The sequence below is a fragment of the Salmo trutta genome, chromosome 29 (assembly GCF_901001165.1).
Source record: "Salmo trutta chromosome 29, fSalTru1.1, whole genome shotgun sequence".
Taxonomy (NCBI): domain Eukaryota; kingdom Metazoa; phylum Chordata; class Actinopteri; order Salmoniformes; family Salmonidae; genus Salmo; species Salmo trutta.
In genome coordinates, this window is record NC_042985.1 from 43,356,091 (window position 1) to 43,379,306 (window position 23,216).

Sequence of the window (23,216 nt, forward strand, 5' to 3'; positions counted from 1 at the left end):
ACTGTGTGCGTATGTGTGGACCATGTTAAGTCCTTAGTGATGTGGACACCAAGGAACTTCAATCTCTCGACCCACTTCACTACAGCTCTGTTGATGTGGAAGGGGGCGTGCTCTTCTTTCTATTTCCTGCAGTTAAAAATTAGCTCTTTGGTCTTACTGATAATGAGGGAGAGGCTGTTGTCCTGGCACCACACTGACAAGTTGAATCGAGTCATCAGAAAAGTTGATGATAGTGTTGGAGTCGTGTGTAGACACGCAGTTGTGGGTGAGGAGGGGACTAAGCACACACCCCTGAGGACCATCCGCGTTAAGAAACAGCGTGGTGGAGGTGTTGTTGCCTACCCTCACCACCTGGGGCCGGCCCATCAGGAAGTCCAAATCCAGTTGCAGAGGGAGGTGTTCAGTCACAGGGTCCCGACCTTCGTAATGAACTTGACTTGGACTATGTGGTTGAACGCAGAGCAGTAGTCTACGAACATCATTCTTAAACAGTTATATCCCCTTTTTTTCAGGTGGGAGATAGCAGGGTGAAGTGCAATTGAGATTGCATCATCTGTGGATCTGTTGGTGCGGTATGCGAATTGGAGTGGGTCCAGGGTGTCTGGGATGATGGTGTTGATGTGTTTTATGACCAGCCTTTCAAAGCACTTCATAATTACAGATGTGATTGCTATGGGACGATAGTCATTTAGGCAGGTTACCTTGGAGTTCCTGTGAACAGGGACAATGGTGGTCAGCATGAAACATGTTAGGATTATAGACTGGGAGAGATTGAAAATGTCCATGAAGTTGCTTGCCAGCTGGTCTGCGCATGCTCTGAGAACGGGCCCTGGTATTCCATCTGCAGCCTTGCAAGTGTTAACCTATTTAAAAGTTTTACTCACATCAGCCACAAAGAGTGAAATCACACAGTCATCCGGAACAAAGAGGCTTTCATGGAAGACTCAGTGTTGTTTTTCCTCAAAGCAAGAATAAAAGGCATTTAGTCTTTTTGTGAGTTCTGCATCACTGGGCATCTCACAGCTGGGTTTCGCTTTGTAGTCAGTTATTGACTGCAAGCCCTGCCACATCCGACTAGCATCGGAGCCTGCGTAATTGTATTCCACCTTCCTTCTATATTGAAAGAGAGCATGTTTGGAATGGTACAATCAGGGTAATGGTGGGCATTCATATCTTATGATATGGAAAGTCAGCCCTGTCATATAGAATGCTGGGGCTCCAGCTCAGGACTGCACAGGACCTGAAGCATTTCATACCGCACCCGCTTTCTGTCCAACTTCCACCAGCTACCTCAAGTACTAGTCCCGAACCCAACCGCAGTCCCACAATGTAATTTTAGGCATATGTGATCCAACTCACTTCCCAGCCATGGTCCCAGCAATTTTGTGCCCTATAGGCAATATCAAAATGCCCAAAATAACCTAAGAAATATGTTAAATTACCAGAGATTCTCATTTGAAATTCCTCCTCTAAGCTACGCGAGTGCACAGGCGCGCAGCTCCTCAGGGACTGCAGCACAGAAGAAAAATCAACCCTTGCAGAGAAGTACAAGAACTTGAACTTAACTTTCTAAAGTTATCCCAATTAGCTAACACTATCAACATTTCCCTTTACAGTGGGAATCATCATCGAATCAACGCAATATTAGCCACATTCAATGAAACATACCAAAACAAAACTAACTTTGCAAGAGATTTTGTTGCAGGCAGAGCGTATACCCATACTCTACACAGACCGGTGCGCCATAACCAATCAGAGCTGCAGTGAGCCAAAATGCAAATAGGCCATTGCCATATATGGATTTGTGCCACTGGACTGTTTGACAGCATGAGCAGTTGTGATTATTATGCGCTTGATTTGAGATCAAAGGGAGAGCTGCATGTAGTCATGTGTACACATTCGTTCATATTCTTTGCTAGTTAGTGAGTTATTAGCCCAGTGGTAGGTAATTTATAGTCAGTATTGGGGGAGTGGTTGCTTCCTACAAGAGCACAAAAGTGTACATTTCTAGCCATCTTTGAAAAGCAAGTTAGGTAAAGAGCTTTTTTTATGTCTTAAAAGGGCAATGTTGTATTTTTATACAAGCTTGAATAAGCTAAGCAGCCAATAGGCAGACGGTCGCATACTTTGTCTGATTCTCTGTAATAATAGCAGGGAATACTAATTCATTTCATTTTGTAAAGTGGTTTCTTGCATCAAACAACATAACAAAATGTTCAGTCACCTCCTTGTCTGAAGGACAAGTGGATAAATAGGTTAATGTGAAGGCCTGCATGTTTTTTTCAAAAGTCTCATGGAATGTAGGCTTACATTGAACACTAAATTGGCTGCTACTGTAGGCTGAATTATAGAACCGCTATTTCCATGTTAAAATGTTATGCGATTCATTTTTTCCATTGTTTTTTAATTGTAAGCCACTCTGGTAGGCCTACATTATGATCAAATAGCAACAGTAGCCTACTTGATCACTGTTAAAACAATCAATTAAAGCGGGTACAGCCTCAGTGTTCTCAATAAACGCATGCTAGAAGTTGCACAGAAATTTAACAAGGTTTAAGTTTGCTCTCAGCCGAGCTGAAATTTTCTCAGTGCCAAAGAATATTAGAGGGAACATTGCTCCAGTAGCCCATTATGTTAGACTAAAAGGTATTCCTGGGCTATATCAGTCGATAGGCTAGACGAAGTTGGAGATACTTGCACTTTAGCTACGTTTTATAGCCTACCCTTTAGGAGTGGGATGATAACTGCTGTAATTTTCCAGCCATGCTGTCACGTCCTGACCATAGTAAGATGTGATTTTCTATGGTAGAGTAGGTCAGGGCGTGACAGGGGGTGTTTTGTGTTTTTCTATGTTTTCTATTTCTATGTTTAAGTTCTAGTTTTTCTATTTCTATGTTGTTGTTTTTTGGGTTGATCTCCAATTGGAGGCAGCTGGTCCTCGTTACCTCTGATTGGAGATCATATTTAAGTAGGGTTTTTTCTTCCTGGGTTTTGTGGGTGATTATCTTTTGAGTAGTGTTTGTTTCTCTCTGCGTCACGGTTTGTTGTTTTGTTAATTCAGTTATTTATGTTTTGCAAAGTTTCATGGATTTAATAAAATGTGGAACTACAACCACGCTGCAGTTTGGTCCGATCCTTTCGACAGTCGTGATAGAATCACCCACCACCAAGGGACCAAGCAGCGTGATATGGACCTATGGACATTTGAGGAGATAAGGAGGAGTATATCTAGGGCTTTGGAGGTTTTAGGGGCAGGAGAAGAGCGCCTCCAAGGGGAACGGGTGGAGGCAGCAAGAGCGCAACAACAACGGAGGAACGAGAGGCAGCCACCAAAAAAATTGGGGAGGGGCACACGGTAGTTTGGCTGGGCCAGGGGTGAGACCTGAGCCAACTCCCCGTGCTTATTGTGGTGAGCATGTGCCTGCCTCTCGTACTCTCCCTCCAGTGCGCCTCCATAGCCCAGTACGTCGTGTGCCTGCTCCTCGCACTCTCCCTCCAGTGCGCCTCCATAGCCAAGTGCGTCCTGTGCCTGCTCCTCACACTCTCCCTCCAGTGCGCCTCCATAGCTCAGTACGTCCTGTGCCTGCTCCTCGCACTCTCGTCCAGTGTGCCTCCATAGCCCATTACGTCCGGTGCCTGCTCCTCGCACTCTCCCTCCAGTGCGCCTCCATAGCCCAGTAGGTTGCTCTGCCTGCTCTGCGGACCCGGTCCTCAGTGCGTCTTTCCAGTCCGGTGAGACCTGTTCCAGCTCCACCAGAAAAGCCTCCAGTGATAATCTATGGTCCGAAGCCTGTAGAGATGATCCATGGCACGAAGCCTGTAGTGATGATCCATGGCCCAGAGCCTGTAGGGATGTTCCATGGCACAAAGCCTCCAGAGTTAATCCATGGCCCGGAGCCTGTAGAGATAATCCATGGCAAGAAGCCTGTAGGGATTATCCATGGTCCGGAGCCTGTAGGGATAATCCATGGCAAGAAGCCTGTAGGAATGATCCATGGCCCGGAGCCTGTAGAGATGATCTATGGTACAAAGCCTCCAGTGATGATCCATGGCGCGGAACCTGTAGAGATGATCCATGGCATGGAGCCTTCAGCAACGGTCCCTAGTCCGGAACCTATAATGATGCTTCCCAGTCCAGAGCCTCCGGCGACGCTCCTCAGTCCAGAGCCTCCGGCGACGCTCACCAGTCCAGAGCCTCCGGCGACGCTCACCAGTCCAGAGCCTCTGGCGACGCTCACCAGTCCAGAGCCTCCGGCGACGCTCACCAGTCCAGAGCCTCCGGCGACGCTCACCAGTCCGGAGCCTCCGGCGACGCTCACCAGTACGGAGCCTCCAGCGATGCTCACCAGTACGGAACCTCCAGCGACGCTCCCCAGTTCGGAGTCTCCAGCGACGCTCCCCAGTATGGAGCCTCCAGCGACACTCCAGCGATGCTCCCCAGTCCGGAGCTTCCAGCGACGCTCCCTAGTACAAAACCTCCAGCGACGGCCTGCAGCCCAGAACCTCCAGCGGCGGCCTGCAGCCCAGAACCTCCAGCAATGATCTACAGTCCGGTTCTTTCGACGATGATACACGGTCAGGTGGTAATAAAGCAGAAGGATCAGCGGGTGGAGCGGGGAGTACGCCCTGAACCAGAGCCGCCCCCTCTGCTGGAGGTTAAGGTTATGTGGACTGCATTTGAGCCGCCATAGACAATTGTGACCCTCCCTACCCTCGCTTTTGTTTTGTGGTTTCTTTTGTTTTAGGTGCATTCGGAGTCTGCACCTTTTGGGGGGGGGGGGGGTACTGTCACGTCTTGACCATAGTAAGATGTGATTTTCTATGGTAGAGTAGGTCAGGGCGTGACAGGGGTGTTTATCTATTTCTATGTTTAAGTTCTAGTTTTTCTATTTCTATGTTGTTTTTTTTGGGTTGATCTCCAATTGGAGGCAGCTGGTCCTCGTTACCTCTGATTGGAGATTATATTTAAGTAGGGTTTTTTCTTCCTGGGTTTTGTGGGTGATTATCTTTTGAGTAGTGTTTGTTTCTCTCTGCGTCACGGTTGTTGTTTTGTAAATTCAGTTATTTATGATTTGCAAAGTTTCACGGATTTAATAAAATGTGGAACTACAACCACGCTGCACTTTGGTCCGATCCTTTCGACAGCCGTGACACATGCATAGGTTATCGCCTACTCTATTTAGCTGAGACCACATGAGCACCTGATCTCGCACTTATGGCTACTGAACATAAATCAGCAAGAATGATAAGAGCGAACACTTGCACTTTCTCTAGAGCTATGTTTTGTATATAGGATCAGGGGCGGAGCCAGAGGGGTGCCCGTGGTGGCACTGGACCCCCCCTCTGACATCTGATTGGCCACCCCGGGTGTCACCTCAAAATGTAATTTGCTACTGGAAGTTTGATGCTGAATTACATCTAGTTTCACCTCTTGTTGAAAGAAGCATTTATTTTGACGTTTTCAAATCGAGGACAAGGAAGAGAGAATATTAACGTTGTTTGCGAGTGTAATATTCATATGTGAATACATACTGAATTATAATTGGATGCATTTTACCGCCGTATCCTACTGTGCAGTGATTGGTTAAGACCACCCAGACGGTTAGGGCATCGTCAGTTGATCGTGGTTGGAGATAGGCGAACATGTAGTTGTAGCTAGTTAATAAAGAGTTATGTTAAGAAACATCCTGTAGTTCTACGTTTTATTATTTTGTACAAAGCGTACAAAACAAGACATGGTGTCAGAGTAAATGGTCTTAAAATATGGATTTTTCTGGAGTTCCTTCACCTCGAATGGACTGGGAGTCTACAAACTTACCCGATGCATGGCGTAAGTACAAACAGCATGTGGAGCTAATGTTCACGGGTCCTCTGAAGGAAAGAGGAGAAGAGGAAAAATGTAGCTACCTGCTCCTCTGGATCGGTGAAAAAGGGAGAGATATTTACAACACATGGACACTTACCGAGGCTGAATCAAAGGTACTGAAAACATACTATGATCGTTTTCAAGCATATGTTGTGCCGAAGACTAATACAATTTTCGCTAGGTACAAATTCCATGAGAAAGTACAGGGAGCTAGCGAGTCTTTTGAACCGTTTGTGACTGAGCTGCGTCTGCTTGTGAAAGACTGTGATTAAGCAAACAAGGATGAGATTGTCAGGGACCGTATTGTATTTGGAATACACTCACCGCGAGTGAGAGAGAAACTTTTGAATGTTGGGTCTGAGCTAACGCTGGACAAAGCTATCGACATAGCCAGATCTCACGAGCTAGCACAGGCTCAGATGAAAACCATTTCGCGCCGCAGCACGAGCGCATCACGTGAACAAGTAGTGCACGCAGTCAGGCAGACATCAAAGCACACCTCCGGTGCCCAGAGAGCGCGTTTCAGAACGGAGAGAGACATAACTCCAAAACAGAGCGACACAGACTCAAAACGCCCCAAAACATGTGGATATTGTGGATACAAAGTGCATGGCGAACAAGGAAATTGCCCAGCTAAAGGCAAACAGTGTACTAAATGTGGTAAATGGAATCACTTTGCAAAAGTGTGCAGAGCTTACCGTGGAAAAACAGTACACACAGTGAGTGAAGATGAAATGTCAATCAAAGAGTCAAATGATGATGAACTGTTTATTGATTCAGTGACACAAAAAAGTCACATATCAGAGACAGAGCAAGCCTTTGCTGACATTGAGATAGGAACACAAGGCACAAAGCTAAAGTTCAAACTAGACACTGGTGCACAATTAAACATTATTCCTCTGAATAAGTACCGCAGCTTGACATCTGAGTGCGAGCTACAGCCCACCATGCGCAGACTGACTGGTTATGGTGGTGAACAGCTCCCAGTAAAAGGCACATGCATTTTCAAATGCAAATACAAGGAAAGTGACATGATGTTGGACTTTTACGTTGTTGACACTAGAGCACCTGCAGTGCTAGGTCTTAAAGCATGTTTAGACATGGACCTCATCAAGCTAGTTTTATCAGTAACAGCACCAGTAGAGACAGGAAATGTACTGGAGGAGTTTGCTGATGTCTTTACAGGAATAGGATTATTCCCAGGAGAATGTACCATTCACCTTGACCCAGACGCAACCCCTGTGGTCTACCCACCGAGAAAGATTCCCCTTGCTCTCCGTGCCCGTCTGAAGAAAGAGTTGGAGAGCATGGAACAATCTGACATAGTCACCAAGGTTACAGAACCGACCGACTGGGTAAACGCGTTAGTGGTGGTGGAGAAACCACGCACAGGCAAGCTCCGAGTATGCCTCGACCCAAGAGACTTGAACAAGGCTATCAAACGGCCCCATTACCCTTTACCGACGCTAGATGGCATCACACACAAGCTAGCGGGAGCACACTACTTCAGTGTCATGGACGCTAGATCAGGCTACTGGGCTATCAAGCTCACAGAAGAGTCATCTAAGCTCACAACATTCAACACACCGTTTGGACGCTACAGGTTCCGTCGCCTGCCTTTTGGGATTATCTCAGCCCAAGACGAGTTTCAGCGAAAGATCGACGAAGTGTACGAAGGCCTCGACGGAGTTATGGCAATTGTGGATGACATCCTTGTCTATGGTCGAACCAAAGAGGAGCACGACCGAAACCTCCGCGCGATGCTGCAAAGATCCCGCGAGAGAGGAGTCCGGCTCAACCCAGAGAAGAGCACAGTCGGCGCTACAGAGGTCAGCTACTTCGGACATCTTCTCACAGCGAATGGAATCAAGCCAGATCCACAGAAGATCTCAGCCATAAAAGAAATGGAGCCACCAAAAAAACCGTGCAGAGCTGGAAACAGTGCTTGGCATGGTCAACTACTTATCCAAGTTTGCACCCAGCCTCTCCAATGCTAATGCACCCCTGCGTCAACTGCTAAAGCAGTCCAGTGAGTTTCTTTGGGACAAGCAACACGACATTGCTTTCCAGAATGTGAAAGACTTGATCACGAGAGAACCAGGACCAATCCTTGCCTACTACGACCCCAACAAAGAGCTGACTCCAAGTGGACGCGTCGAAGTATGGACTAGGTGCAGTGCTACTGCAAGAAGGAAAGCCCATCGGCTACGCTTCCAAATCTCTCACAGACTGTGAAATCAACTACGCTCAAATCGAAAAGGAGCTCTATGCCATTCTGTTCGGATGTAAACGTTTCCATCAGTACGTATATGGACGACAAGTCATTGTGGAATCCGACCACAAGCCCCTTGAGTCAATCATGAGGAAACCACTAGCTGCAGCCCCGCCAAGGCTACAGAGAATGATCCTTCAACTACAAAAATACGACTTCACAGTCACTCACCGTCCAGGCAAAGACATCCCTGTCGCAGACACACTCTCCAGGAAGTTTCTTACCTACAAGGACAGCAGCCTCAGTGAAGGCATGGACATGCAAGTACACACTGTGTACAGCAACTTACCAGTTAGTGACACAAAACTGAAGGAGATCCAAGCAGAAACAGGAAAGGACTCTCAACTCACACAGCTGAGGGAAGTCATACAGGATGGATGGCCTGAGGAGAGGAGAAAATGCCCTCAGAGCGTCTCAGAATTCTGGAACCATCGTGATGAACTATCACAGATCAACGGAATCATTTTCAAAGGAGAGAAAATCATTATTCCTACCAGTCTCAGAGAAGAGATTTTGACAAAGATCCATGCTGGACACATGGGCATGGAAAAGTGCAAACAGAGAGCACGGGACATTATGTTTTGGCCTGGAATGTGCAAACAAATAGAGGACATTGTTGGTAGATGCGCCATCTGTCTTGAATGACGCCCCTCAAACACCAAAGAGCCAATGTTACCTCACTGTATCCCAGACCGACCCTGGCAGGTCGTGGCAACCGATCTGTTCACCTGGAACAACGAGGACTACATCATAACAGTGGACTACTACAGCAGATACTTCGAACTCGACAAGCTTCACAGCACCACATCTGCAGCTGTGATACACAAGCTGAAAGCAGCCTTTGCCAGGCATGGCATTGTAGAGACTTTAATATCTGACAATGGGCCCTGTTACAAATCAAATGAGTTTGAATCCTTCACAAAAGCATGGGAGTTCACACATGTCACCACAAGCCCACATTACCCTCAAAGTAATGGCCTTGCTGAAAAATCTGTGCAGATTGCTAAATCACTCATGGACAAAGCAAAAGCAGACAAGAGAGACCCCTACCTCAGTCTCCTTGAATACCTCAACACTCCAGTTGACAACTTCAAATCACCAGCCCAGCTGTTGATAAGCCGCAGACTTCGCTCAACCCTTCCCAGCACCAACCAGCAGCTGCAACCTGAGGTCGTCAGCTACGAGGAAATGCATGGAAAACGTGCACAGAGACAACAACAACAAAAGCGATACTACGACAGGTCAGCTAGACCTTTATTTAAAATAAATAACAAGATGAGCATCCACATTCCTGCTGCGTTTTGGTCCCCTATTCCCGACGACAACTGTTAAACCCAGCCCTTGCATCACCACCGGACCCCAGAGCAGCTCCCTACCTGAGGCTAGTCAGTCAGTGTGGTCAGACTTCACAAGGACCCAGTCTACCACCACAAGGTCAGAGCATCTACCACGTAGTCAGTGACATGCCCAGTTCAGAATTATACACTAATGGTTCTTGTGTTATTTTACTGTAATAGATATATAAAGGGATGACACAGAGACCTCTGGCTCTGAGCAAGATAGTGAGCCAGAGCTGCCAGGAGATGTCATTGAGCCCCTCCCTCTAAATTACACATTTTATTTAGCAGCTGTTAGTATCTAATCTTGTGGATCCCTTAATTAGACATTTCCATGGACATATGACACATTATTTAACATCTATTTCAGACATTTCAAGATCCAGATAAGAGGGTCCTGTACAGCCATGTTTGAAAACATTTCCCAGAACTCAGCATGGTACTAGGAAAAGGGCTTTCAACAGCTCCTGTTATAAGGACAATTCATGGCTGAAATATTCTATAAGTCAAGATTCGACTTATTGTTTTGTCTGTAGGCATTTTTCTCTACACAACACACCTGCATCTGCCTTCACATCACAGTCAGGTCTTTGTAACTGGAAAAAGGCGCTGTTTAAAGATTCTGGGTTTAAGCTCCATTCAAAGGCAGAGCATCATATCAATGCTATGTATGCTTGGAATCAGCATAAAATGGCTATTGAAAGCAACTCATCAATGTTAGATGTCATAAATGAGGACCGGAAAAAGAAAGTGAAGGAAACTCTACTTACATTAAAACAATTGCAGATGTGTTCCTATTAACTGGCACCCAAAATATAGCACAGAGAGGTCATCGAATCTGATGACCCTCACAACAAGGGTAATTTTTTGACAATATAGAAGAAATAGCAAAGCATGACCCTCTCATAGAGAAAAGGATGAATGCATGTGGCAATGCTAAGTACACAAGCCACCAAATCCAGTGTAATTGCAGATGAAACCAAAGAATTAAAGTAAAAAGAACAAATGTCTTTAGTTGTGAGGTACTATTACAACGGGGCCATCCACGAAAGCTTCTTACACTTTCAGTCAGCTCAAATCAAATCAAATTTGATTTGTCACATACACATGGTTAGCAGATGTTAATGTGAGCGTAGTGAAATGCTTGTGCTTCTAGTTCCGAAAATGCAGTAATATCCAACGAGTAATCTAACCTAACAATTTCACAACAATTACCTTATGCACACAAGTGTAAAGGAATGAATAAGAATATGTACATAAAAAAAATATATGAATGAGTGATGGTATAGAACGGCATAGGCAAGATGCAGTGGATGGTATAGAGTACAGTATATACATATGAGATGAGTAATGTAGGGTATGTAAACATTATATGAAGTGGCATTGTTTAAAGTGGCTAGTGATACATTTATTACATCAATTTTCCCATTATTAAAGTGGCTAGAGATGAGCCAGTATGTTGGCAGCAGCCACTAAATGTTAGTGATGGCTGTTTAACAGTCTGATGGCCTTGAGATAGAAGCTGTTTTTCAGTCTCTCGGTCCCAGCTTTGATGCACCTGTACTGACCTCGCCTTCTGGATGATTGCGGGGTGAACAGGCAGTTGCTCGGGTGGTTGTTGTCCTTGATGATCTTTTTGGCTTTCCTGTGACATCGGGTGGTGTAGGTGTCCTGGAGGGGAGGTAGTTTGCCCCCGGTGATGCTTTGTGCAGACCTCACTACCCTCTGGAGATCTCGCCTTATGGTTATGGGCGGAGCAGTTGCCGTACCAGGCGGTGATACAGCCCGACAGGATGCTCTCGATTGTGCATCTGTAAAAGTTTGAGTGTTTTTGATGACAAGCCGAATTTCTTCAGCCTCCTGAGGTTGAAGAGGCGCTGCTGCGCCTTCTTCACCACACTGTCTGTGTGCTTGGACCATTTCAGTTTGTCCGTGATGTGTACGCCGAGGAACTTAAAACTTTCTACCCTCCCCACTACTGTCCCATCGATGTGGATAGGACGGGGCTGGTTTTCCTTTTATAGTCCGTGATTGACTGTAGACCCTGCCACATACCTCTCATGTCTGAGCCGTTGAATTGCGACTCTACTTTGTCTCTATACTGACGCTTAGCTTGTTTGATTGCCTTGCGGAGGGAATAGCTACACTGTTTGTATTCGGTCATGTTTCCGGTCACCTTGCCCTGATTAAAAGCAGTGGTTCGCGCTTTCAGTTTTGCGCGAATGCTGCCATCAATCCACGGTTTCGGGTTTGGGAATGTTTTAATAGATGCTGTGGGTACAACATCGCCGATGCACTTGCTAATAAACCCGCTCACCGACTCAGCGTATTCACCAATGTTGTTGTTTGCCGCAATGCGGAACATATCCCAGTCCACGTGATCGAAGCAATCTTGAAGCGTGGAATCCGATTGGTCGGACCAGCGTTGAACAGACCTGAGCGCGGGAGCTTCCTGTTTTAGTTTCTGTCTATAGGCTGGAAGCAACAAAATGGAGTCGTGGTCAGCTTTTCCGAAAGGAGGGCGGGGGAGGGCCTTATTTGCGTCGCGGAAGTTAGAATAGCAATGATCTAGGGTTTTGCCAGCCCTGGTAGCGCAATCGATATGCTGATAGAATTTAGGGAGCCTTGTTTTCAGATTTTCCTTATTAAAATCCCCAGCTACAATAAATGCAGCCTCAGGATATGTGGATTCCAGTTTACATAGAGTCAAATGAAGTTCATTCAGGGCCATCGATGTGTCTGCTTGGGGGGATATATGCGGCTGTGATTATAATCGAAGAGAATTGTCTAGGTAGATAATGCGGTCGGCATTTGATTGTGAGGAATTCTAAGTAAGGTGAACAGAAGGACTTGAGTTCCTGTATGTTCTTATGATCACACCTCGTATTGTTAATCATAAGGCATACATCCCCGCCCTTCTTCTTAACAGAAAGATGCTTGTTTCTGTCGGCGCGATGCGTGAAGAAACCAGCTGGCTCTACTGACTCCGATAGCGTGTCTCGAGTGAGCCATGTTTCCGTGAAACAAATAACGTTACAGTCTCTGATGTCTGTCTGGAAGGCTACCCTTGCACGGATTTCGTCTACCTTGTTGTCAAGAGACTGGACATTGGCGAGTAGTATGCTCGGGAGCGGTGCGCGATGTGCCCGTCTACGGAGCCTGACCAGATGACCGCTCCGTCTGCCCCTTCTACGGCGTCGTTGTTTTGGGTCGCCGGCTGGGATCCGATCCATTGTCCTGGGTGGTGGGCAAAACAGAGAATCCGCTTCGGGAAAGTTGTATTCCTGGTTGTAATGTTGGTGATTTGACGTTGCTCTCATATCCAATAGTTTCTCCCGACTGTATGTAATAAAACCTAAGATTACCTGGGGTAACAATGTAAGAAATAACACAAAAAAACTAAATACTGCATAGTTTCCTAGGAATGCGAAGCGAGGCGGCCATCTCTATCGGCGCTGGATGTGTCCTGGCTGAAAGCTTAGATGCAGCAGGTCTCACAAAAATGATAATTGATTGCCTTGAAAAACATGGTCTGGACTATTGAAATAATCTTGTGGGGCAAGGCTATGACGGTGTATCCATCATGAGCGGAAAGCATTATTGTGTCTGCACAGATTAAAAACAATGCAAGATTTGCATTTTATGTGCAGCATGTTGTCGATGCTGTAAAATCAGTGCCTGAGGCAATTTACTTTTTAGCTCTCCTGCAGAAGCTTTATAACTTTGTATCTCACTCGTACGTTCATCTCAAGTGGCTTGCAGTTCAGAAAGAGCTGTGTCCACTGCAGCAGCCCAGGGAACTACAGAGACTTACGGATATAAGGTGGGCATGCAGATACATGGCATGCCGTAATCTGAGGGACAGGCTTCCAGCAGTTCTGACAGTGCTACAGGATATCACACTTGAAAATAGTGGTGATAGATCAGTGGAGGCAAGGGGCCTTCTTTCTCATATAGATTTACATTTCATAGGGCTTTTGGTTACCTTTTGTAAAGTGCTTGGTGATGCCAAATGTCTTTCTGACATGCTCCAATAAAGCTCTCTTGACCTAGCAAGGGCTGTGGATCTAGTAGGTGTCCTACAGACACATTACAGGACTACAGAAGTGAGGTTACTTTGGAGAACTATGGAAAGAGATTGAAGAGATTGCAGAGCACTGCAAAATAAGTGTACAAACAGTGTGTAAAGGACAGCCTAAAACAAGCACAACTCATTGATGATGAGCACTGTAGGACAGAAAAATTGTGACCAAAGTGATGGTGAGAGCTTCCAAATAGCTATCTTTTATCAGGTGCTTGGCAGTCTCACAGCTGAGCTGCAGAGGCATTTTTTTCAAAGAAGAATTGCGAGATAATGCAAGGGGTCCAGCCTCTCAACCCAAAGGGTACAACATTCTTGAATGAGGAGCCTTTGCTCAGACCTTTGAGTCAGATTTAGAGGACTTCAAACATGAGGTTCATCAAACAAAGCTGCTTCTTGATAGGAGAGAGAAAAGTGGAAGGGACAGACCGTCTACTCTCCTTAACTTTGTTGTGTTTCTAGAACCTTATAAAGAGGTCTTCCACGAGTTATTTTGACTTTGTAAGATTTCTGTTGTTACACCAGTCAGCAGTGCTTCTTGCGAGAGAAGATTCTCAGCTTTAAAACTGATTAAAACCCATCTTAGGACAACAATAGTTGATGACAGGCCAAGTCACCTCGGAATTCTCAGTGTTGAGTCAAGGAGGGCACGCTCCCTCAACTTGGATGAGTTTGTGAAACATTTTGCCAGTTCTCACCAGAACCACAGAATTATGCTGTTTTAAATCTACCTAGGATAATTTGGCACTTGTCCCTCTGGTCATGATTAAAACCTGCACTGTGTACTAACTAGTACACTGACATTCTAAAATGATAAATCCAAAGGGTATCATGTCACACAGATTACATTTGGTCTTGATTAGGCCAATTCCAAAACTTTTCTTTGCTATTAGTTAACACAATATATATGAGCATAAAAATGATACTGTAAGTTTGAAATATCGATGGGCAACAAAATTATTTGTATTTTTCAAGTCTGTTTCTGCCTGATACCTGGTATATCAAATTGCTGTGTGTGTTTTTTTGTAAATTTCATTTTTTGTAAATAAACAATGCAATTTATGTAACACACAAATGCTATCTTATCTCCTTGGTGCTTGAGCTTTATTTTGAGAAATAATTTTGGATGTTCAACACTTATAGACCCAGATTATACATTGCTCAAAAAAATAAAGGGAACACTTAAACAACACAATGTAACTCCAAGTCACTTCCGGTTTGGAGCGAGCAGTCGCACTACGCTTCACTCCACAGGTAATATTACACTTCACTACATTACAACGGTTTGATTTGTTTGATCCGAGCAATTCTTTTCTTTTCTTAGCTAGCTACATAGCCGTCTTTGTATCTAAGATAATCGTGTAGCTTAGAGTAATTATCGAAGTTAGCTATCTTCGTCCTCCTAACGTAGTCATCACTGCTAGCTAGCTAGTCAACACTGCTAGCTAGCCAACCAGCCAACTTCCACCGACTAGCTGCACTATCTATTACATTACAACGGAACGACTTGACTAGTGTAGTATTAGTGAGCCAGCTACTTAGTTGTCTTTGCATCTAAGATAATTGTGTAGTTTAGAGTAATTATTAGTAAGTAGCCAGCCGCGACGCCAGACGTAGTCAACACACCTAGTCATCACCAGACGTAGTCAACACACCTAGTCATCATTAATCCACTGCTAGCTAGCTAGCCAACAGCTAGCCAACCGTTACCGACTAGCAGCGCTGTAGATACCAATACTTTACAACGGAACGATTTGACTAGTGCAGTGTTGGCTAGCTAGCTACATAGTTGTCTCTGTCATAGCTTGATAATTGTGTAGTTTAGTAATTACCGAGGTTAGCTAGCCAGCTATTGCCGTCCCCCGCGACGCCATTTTTCCTAACCCAGCCAACTAGTAACACTGTAGAAACTAAAATACATTACAAAGGAACGTCTTGATTAGTGTTATGCTAGCTAGCCACAAAGTTGCTTTTGTATCATGACAAGGTGTAGTACTGAAACTATCGAGGTCACCTAGCCAGCTACACCTAGCCAGCTACACGGTCAAACAAAGTCAACAACGCAGCCACTGCTAGCTAGCCTACTCCACCAGCCAGCAGTACTGTATCATTTTCGTCATTTTAGTGAATAGATTTTCTGCAACGTAAGCTTAACTTTCTGAACATTCGAGACGTGTAGTCCACTTGTCATTCCAATCTCCTTTGCATTAGCGTAGCCTCTTCTGTAGCTTGTCAACTATGTGTCTGTCGATCCCGGTTCTCTCCACTCTGCACAGGCCATACAAACGCTTCACACCGCGTGGCCGCTGCCACTCTAACCTGGTGGTCCCAGCGCGCACGACCCACGTGGAGTTCCAGGTCTCCGGCAGCCTCTGGAACTGCCGGTCTGCGGCCAACAAGGCTGAGTTCATCTCAGCCTATGCTACCCTCCAGTCCCTAGACTTCCTGGCGCTGACGGAAACATGGATCACCACAGATAACACTGCTACTCCTACTGCTCTCTCCTCGTCTGGCCATGTGTTCTCGCATACCCCTAGAGCATCGAGCCAGCGGGGTGGTGGCACTGGAATCCTCATCTCTCCCAAGTGGACATTCTCTCTTTCTCCCCTGACCCATCTGTCTATCTCCTCATTTGAATTCCATGCTGTCAGTTACCAGCCTTTTCAAGCTTAACATCCTCATCATTTATCGCCCTCCAGGTTCCCTTGGAGAGTTCATCAATGAGCTTGACGCCTTGATAAGTTCCTTGCCTGAGGATGGCTCACCTCTCACAGTTCTGGGTGACTTTAACCTCCCCACGTCTACCTTCGACTCATTCCTCTCTGCCTCCTTCTTTCCACTCCTCTCCTCTTTTGACCTCACCCTCTCACCTTCCCCCCCTACTCACAAGGCAGGCAATACGCTTGACCTCATCTTTACTAGATGCTGTTCTTCCACTAATCTCATTGCAACTCCTCTCCAAGTCTCCGACCACTACCTTGTATCCTTTTCCCTCTCGCTCTCATCAAAAACTTCTCACTCTGCCCCTACTCGGATGGTATTGCGCCGTCCCAACCTTCGCTCTCTCTCTCCTGCTACTCTCTCCTCTTCCATCCTATCATCTCTTCCCTCTGCTCAAACCTTCTCCAACCTATCTCCTGATTTTGCCTCCTCAACCCTCCTCTCCTCCCTCTCTGCATCCTTTGATTTTCTCTGTCCCCTATCCTCCAGGCCGGCTCGGTCCTCCCCTCCTGCTCCGTGGCTCGACGACTCACTGCGAGCTCACAGAACAGGGCTCCGGGCAGCCGAGCGGAAATGGAGGAAAACTCGCCTCCCTGCGGACCTCGCATCCTTTCACTCCCTCCTCTCTACATTTTCCTCTTCTGTCTCTGCTGCTAAAGCCACTTTCTACCACTCTAAATTCCAAGCATCTGCCTCTAACCCTAGGAAGCTTTTTGCTACCTTCTCCTCCCTCCTGAATCCTCCTCCCCTCCCCCCCCCCCCCCCCCCCCCCCCCCCCTCCTCCCTCACTGCGGATGACTTCGTCAACCATTTTGAAAAGAAGGTTGACGACATCCGATCCTCGTTTGCTAAGTCAAGCGACACCGCTGGTCCTGCTCACACTGCCCTACCCTGTGCTTTGACCTCTTTCTCCCCTCTCTCTCCAGATGAAATCTCGCGTCTTGTGACGGCCGGCCGCCCAACAACCTGCCCAGTTGACCCTATCCCCTCCTCTCTTCTCCAGACCATTTCCGGAGACCTTCTCCCCTACCTCACCTCGCTTATCAACTCATCCTTGACCGCTGGCTACGTCCCTTCCGTCTTCAAGAGAGCGAGAGTTGCACCCCTTCTGAAAAAACCTACACTCGATCCCTCCGATGTCAACAACTACAGACCAGTATCCCTTCTTTCTTTTCTCTCCAAAACTCTTGAACGTGCCGTCCTTGGCCAGCTCTCCTGCTATCTCTCTCAGAACGACCTTCTTGATCCTAATCAGTCAGGTTTCAAGACTGGGCATTCAACTGAGACTGCTCTTCTCTGTGTCACGGAGGCTCTCCGCACTGCTAAAGCTAACTCTCTCTCCTCTGCTCTCATCCTTCTAGACCTATCTGCTGCCTTTGATACTGTGAACCATCAGATCCTCCTCTCCACCCTCTCCGAGCTGGGCATCTCCGGCGCGGCCCACGCCTGGATTGCGTCCTACCTGACAGGTCGCTCCTACCAGGTGGCGTGGCGAGAAGCTGTCTCCGCACCACGTGCTCTCACCACTGGTGTCCCCCAGGGCTCTGTTCTAGGCCCTCTCCTATTCTCGCTATACACCAAGTCACTTGGCTCTGTCATATCCTCACACGGTCTCTCCTATCATTGCTATGCAGACGACACACAATTAATCTTCTCCTTTCCCCCTTCTGACAACCAGGTGGCGAATCGCATCTCTGCATGTCTGGCAGACATATCAGTGTGGATGACGGATCACCACCTCAAGCTGAACCTCGGCAAGACGGAGCTGCTCTTCCTCCCGGGGAAGGACTGCCCGTTCCATGATCTCGCCATCACGGTTGACAACTCCCTTGTGTCCTCCTCCCAGAGTGCTAAGAACCTTGGCGTGATCCTGGACAACACCCTGTCGTTCTCCACTAACATCAAGGCGGTGACCCGATCCTGTAGGTTCATGCTCTACAACATTCGCAGAGTACGACCCTGCCTCACACAGGAAGCGGCGCAGGTCCTAATCCAGGCACTTGTCATCTCCCGTCTGGATTACTGCAACTCGCTGTTGGCTGGGCTCCCTGCCTGTGCCATCAAACCCCTACAACTCATCCAGAACGCCGCAGCCCGTCTGGTGTTCAACCTTCCCAAGTTCTCTCACGTCACCCCGCTCCTCCGCTCTCTCCACTGGCTTCCAGTTGAAGCTCGCATCCGCTACAAGACCATGGTGCTTGCCTACGGAGCTGTGAGGGGAACGGCACCTCCGTACCTTCAGGCTCTGATCAGGCCCTACACCCAAACAAGGGCACTGCGTTCATCCACCTCTGGCCTGCTCGCCTCCCTACCTCTGAGGAAGCACAGTTCCCGCTCAGCCCAGTCAAAACTGTTTGCCGCTCTGGCACCCCAATGGTGGAACAATCTCCCTCACGATGCCAGGACAGCGGAGTCAATCACCACCTTCCGGAGACACCTGAAACCCCACCTCTTTAAGGAATACCTGGGATAGGATAAAGTAATCCTTCTAACCCCCCCCCCCCCTTTAAAGGATTTAGATGCACTATTGTAAAGTGTTTGTTCTACTGGATATTATAGGTGAATGCACCAATTTGTAAGTCGCTCTGGATAAGAGCGTCTGCTAAATGACTTAAATGTAAATGTAAGTCAATCACACTTCTGTGAAATCAAACTGTCCACTTAGGAAGCAACACTGATTGACAATAAATTTCACATGCTGTTGTGCAAATGGAATAGACAACAGGTGTAAATTATAGGCAATTTGCAAGACACCCCCAATAAAGGAGTGGTTCTGCAGGTGGGGACCACAGACCACTTCTCAGTTCCTATGCCTCCTGGCTGATGTTTTGGTTTCTTTTGAATGCTGGCGGTGCTTTCACTCTAGTGGTAGCATGAGACGGAGTCTACAACCCACACAAGTGGCTCAGGTAGTGCAGCTCATCCAGGATGGCACATCAATGCGAGCTGTGGCAAGAAGTTTTGCTGTGTCTGTCAGCGTAGTGTCCAGAGCATGGAGGCGCTACCAGGAGACAGGCCAGTACATCAGGAGATGTGGAGGAGGCCATAGGAGGGCAACAACCCAGCAGCAGGACCGCTACCTCCGCCTTTGTGCAAGGAGGAGCAGGAGGAGCACTGCCAGAGCCCTGCAAAATGACCTCCAGCAGGCCACAAATGTGCATGTGTCTGCTCAAACGGTCAGAAACAGACTCCATGAGGGTGGTATGAGGGCCCGACGTCCACAGGTGGGGGTTGTGCTTACAGCCCAACACCGTGCAGGACGTTGGCATTTGCCAGAGAACACCAAGATTGGCAAATTCGCCACTGTGCTCTTCACAGATGAAAGCAGGTTCACACTGAGCACATGTTACAGACGTGACAGAGTCTGGAGATGCCGTGGAGAACGTTCTGCTGCCTGCAACATCCTCCAGCATGACCGGTTTGGCGGTGGGTCAGTCATGTTGTGGGGTGGCATTTCTTTGGGGGGCCGCACAGCCCTCCATGTGCTCGCCAGAGGTAGCCTGGCTGCCATTACATACCGAGATGAGATCCTCAGACCCCTTGTGAGACCATATGCAGGTGCGGTTGGCCCTGGGTTCCTCCTAATGCAAGACAATGCTAGACCTCATGTGGCTGGAGTGTGTCAGCAGTTCCTGCAAGAGGAAGGCATTGATGCTATAGACTGGCCCGCCTGTTCCCCAGACCTGAATCCAATTGAGCACATCATGTCTCACTCCATCCACCAATGCCACGTTGCACCACAGACTGTCCAGGAGTTGGCGGATGCTTTAGTCCAGGTCTGGGAGGAGATCCCTCAGGAGACCATCCGCCACCTCATCAGGAGCATGCCCAGGCGTTGTAGGGAGGTCATACAGGCACATGGAGGCCACACACACTACTGAGCCTCATTTTGACTTGTTTAAAGGACATTACATCAAAGTTGGATCAGCCTGTAGTGTGGTTTTCCACTTTCATTTTGAGTGTGACTCCAAATCCAGACCTCCATGGGTTGATAAATTGGATTTCCATTGATTATTTTTGTGTGATTTTGTTGTCAGCACATTCAACTATGTAAAGAAAAAAGTATTTAATAAGATTATTTCATTCATTCAGATCTAGGATGTGTTATTTTAGTGTTCCCTTTATTTTTTTCAGCAGTGTATATTCATGAAAACAGAGGGACCCAAGTCTCTCCAGTATTTGAGTACAGTACAGTGTATGTGAGTACTGCGTGTGTGTGTGTGTGAGAGAGAGAGAGAGAGACAGCGAAAGAAATTGAGCTGCAGTTCTGGAGGTAGAGACTCTGACTGTTCATAGTATGTTCAAAAATTCTAGTGAAGTAACCCTTTTGGGCCACACTATCTGTCACATTGAAGAACTCCGGTTATGTGAAATATCACTTCTACCTCTAATCAGCAATCATAGGATTCATTCCTGCTCCTTAGATGCCAGGTTAGGGTTACACACAATTTTTCTGTCATGGTCTATGGACCCCCTGAAATAGCCTTGGCCACCCCCTGGCCACCCCATGTATAAAACTCTAGTTCCGCCACGGTATAGGCTATAGGTTACCTTTCAGGAGGACAATTTTCAGACAGAGACAAATTAATAGGTAATAAATGTTTATTGAAAATGTAAAGACACTCGCTCACTATGTGCACATTGCACCTTTTCCTTTCCAATGATGATCAAATGTTTTGATTGCACCTAAACCGACGTTGGTTGGGCGCCCTTCACTTCTTTCCATTATCAATACTTATTTACAGACACTGTAGTAAACTATAGTCTAATCATATTTAATTTCATTTCCTTGGAAAGGTAACTGCCACGTGTTTCTCTGCCCATGCATAGGCAGCCTACTCTATTTCATTAAGACCACACATATACTAGGCGCACTTGATCTTGCAGGGCCCGACTAGGATAAAAGAGGTAAGCTTAAGAGAAAAAATATGTGCTTTTATTACAATAGGTAGGATAAGGCATACAAAGCAGAAAGATATCCGTTTCCAAATACTCCGCGGGACAACAAAACTATTTTCATTTCCCAATTCTCTGTCTGACCGCCCACTCCCAACTGCAGTATGAAAAATGACGACCGCGCCACAATTACTTCTGTCGGGCCCTGCAGGTCCCAATGCAGCCCTTCAGCTCGAGCCATTGAAATATGCCAATTTGGGTGGGGATAAGATTCCCAATGGGTGCAGTCACAGTGACTGTTCATAGATGATTCAATATATTCATTTAACATCACAAAGAGTAGACTCATAATATCAAAATTGACAGAATCAACCCCTCATATCAGTCCTCTGATCTAGTTATTATTATTACAGGAGTGATGGATAATGATCTCTGACCATCAAACAGTTGACAATTCTTACATTTACTACATTTCCCCCTATGGTCTACACTAGTCTAGTTCTAAAGAGAGCTGCTTAACATATGTTCCGATTGGCCATTGTTTTTGATTACTGTATTGTTGGGTTTTGAGTTTGCAATAAAGGCATTTCCCTGTACTTGTGCATGTGACATAAAAAATGTTAACTTGAAACTTGAAACTTGTACGGTTATAAGTACCAGGATACACCTGCACTGTGTCCGTGGGAACCAGGGTTATTGCTCAATGCAAGCCATTTCTGTCCCCAGATCTATTTATAAGAAAAAATGTTGGTCTGAACCGATACCAGAAACATGCAGGTCCCTTAAACAGGGGTGTGTGCACAGCCTCGACTCAAATATAATCCTATTCTCTAAAGAAGAGATGGATATGTTGGAACAAGTGAGAGCACCTGCAGTGGAGTGACCAGTGATGACTAGGCTACGTGTTACTGCTGTGTGGATTCAAATGTTCAAGTGGCATTCAAGTATCTCTTTTTCAGATTGAAATTTGCAAATTATGTTGTTTTTAATGCAGGTGCACCTGCACAGTGGAACAGTGAGGGTACATAATAATGTGAATAATTAAAAACTGAAAGGGCAATCTGCAGTTGAAGGGTTAGGGAGGGAGAAAAGTAACCACTCTCAAATTCATAGACAAAGCTATATGCAACTACTGACATGAGATCAAAATTATAGTTTTAACCATGTTTTGAGGCTACACAGTGTTTGTTTACAATTACATTGTTTACAAACAATTCAGTAAAACAAGCTTAGCCCCTACATGTTGGGTTCTGATGGGAACAACTGTTGAACTAAGCTCAGGAGGCATTTATTTTATATTTTCAAGAATAAATGGTTATATCACGAATTCAAAAGTCCAAAATGTACCAATCACAGATTGCCCTTTTAAACAGAACTGCTAACATTACATCATTTAATTATGCTGCTGACTGTCATGTGTAAGTGGTAATGTAGTTCCTATATCTACACAGAGAAAGACCTGCAATGGATCTCAGAAAAAGAACCAGAATAAGGAAATACTTGCTCCTGTTGATGACGAAAACAGAGAAAGTAAGAAAGCTTGGAAAAGGATAGCCTGGTCCCAAACTGTGTGTGCTGCCTACAACTCTTGCAGTTCTGCATATCTGACTGTGGTACTAACTGTCCTGTTCCCTCTTCAGTGGCAGAGATGGCCACATGCGTGCGCTCTGGAGACTGTGAGGCAAGGCTGTGCTGCGTCCGCTATTTAACAGGGAAAAGACACATCCCAAAGGAGGGAGAGGCCTGCATACTGCAAGGAGGACGCGCTAAACTGCGGAGAAATCTTGAGTACTCTGACTGTGCACACTGGCTAACCTGTTGTGCCCAGGCTGAAAACCCCAAAAACCAAGGAGTTTGAGGGGTAATCCCTTTTGAGGACACAAGCATACAGTAAAAATATGATAAAAAGAAGAAAAGATTTGACATATTTTTTATTCAACAATAAGGCTTGAAATGATTTATGCTTTCTACATATAGTATAATCAAATTATAAAACTACAAGATTTCACCTTCTTTATAACTGTAAATTACATATTTGTATGT

At 46.2% G+C, this 23,216-nt stretch overlaps 1 long non-coding RNA gene across 1 annotated transcript; it reads left to right on the top strand.

Annotated features, from left to right (window-relative positions):
- Nucleotides 1-22,427: 22,427 nt before the first annotated feature.
- On the top strand, nt 22,428-22,891 carry LOC115167753 (uncharacterized). Its single transcript, XR_003870551.1, has 2 exons — nt 22,428-22,703; nt 22,814-22,891. It is a non-coding gene; the product is annotated as an uncharacterized LOC115167753 (long non-coding RNA).
- Nucleotides 22,892-23,216: the final 325 nt, after the last annotated feature.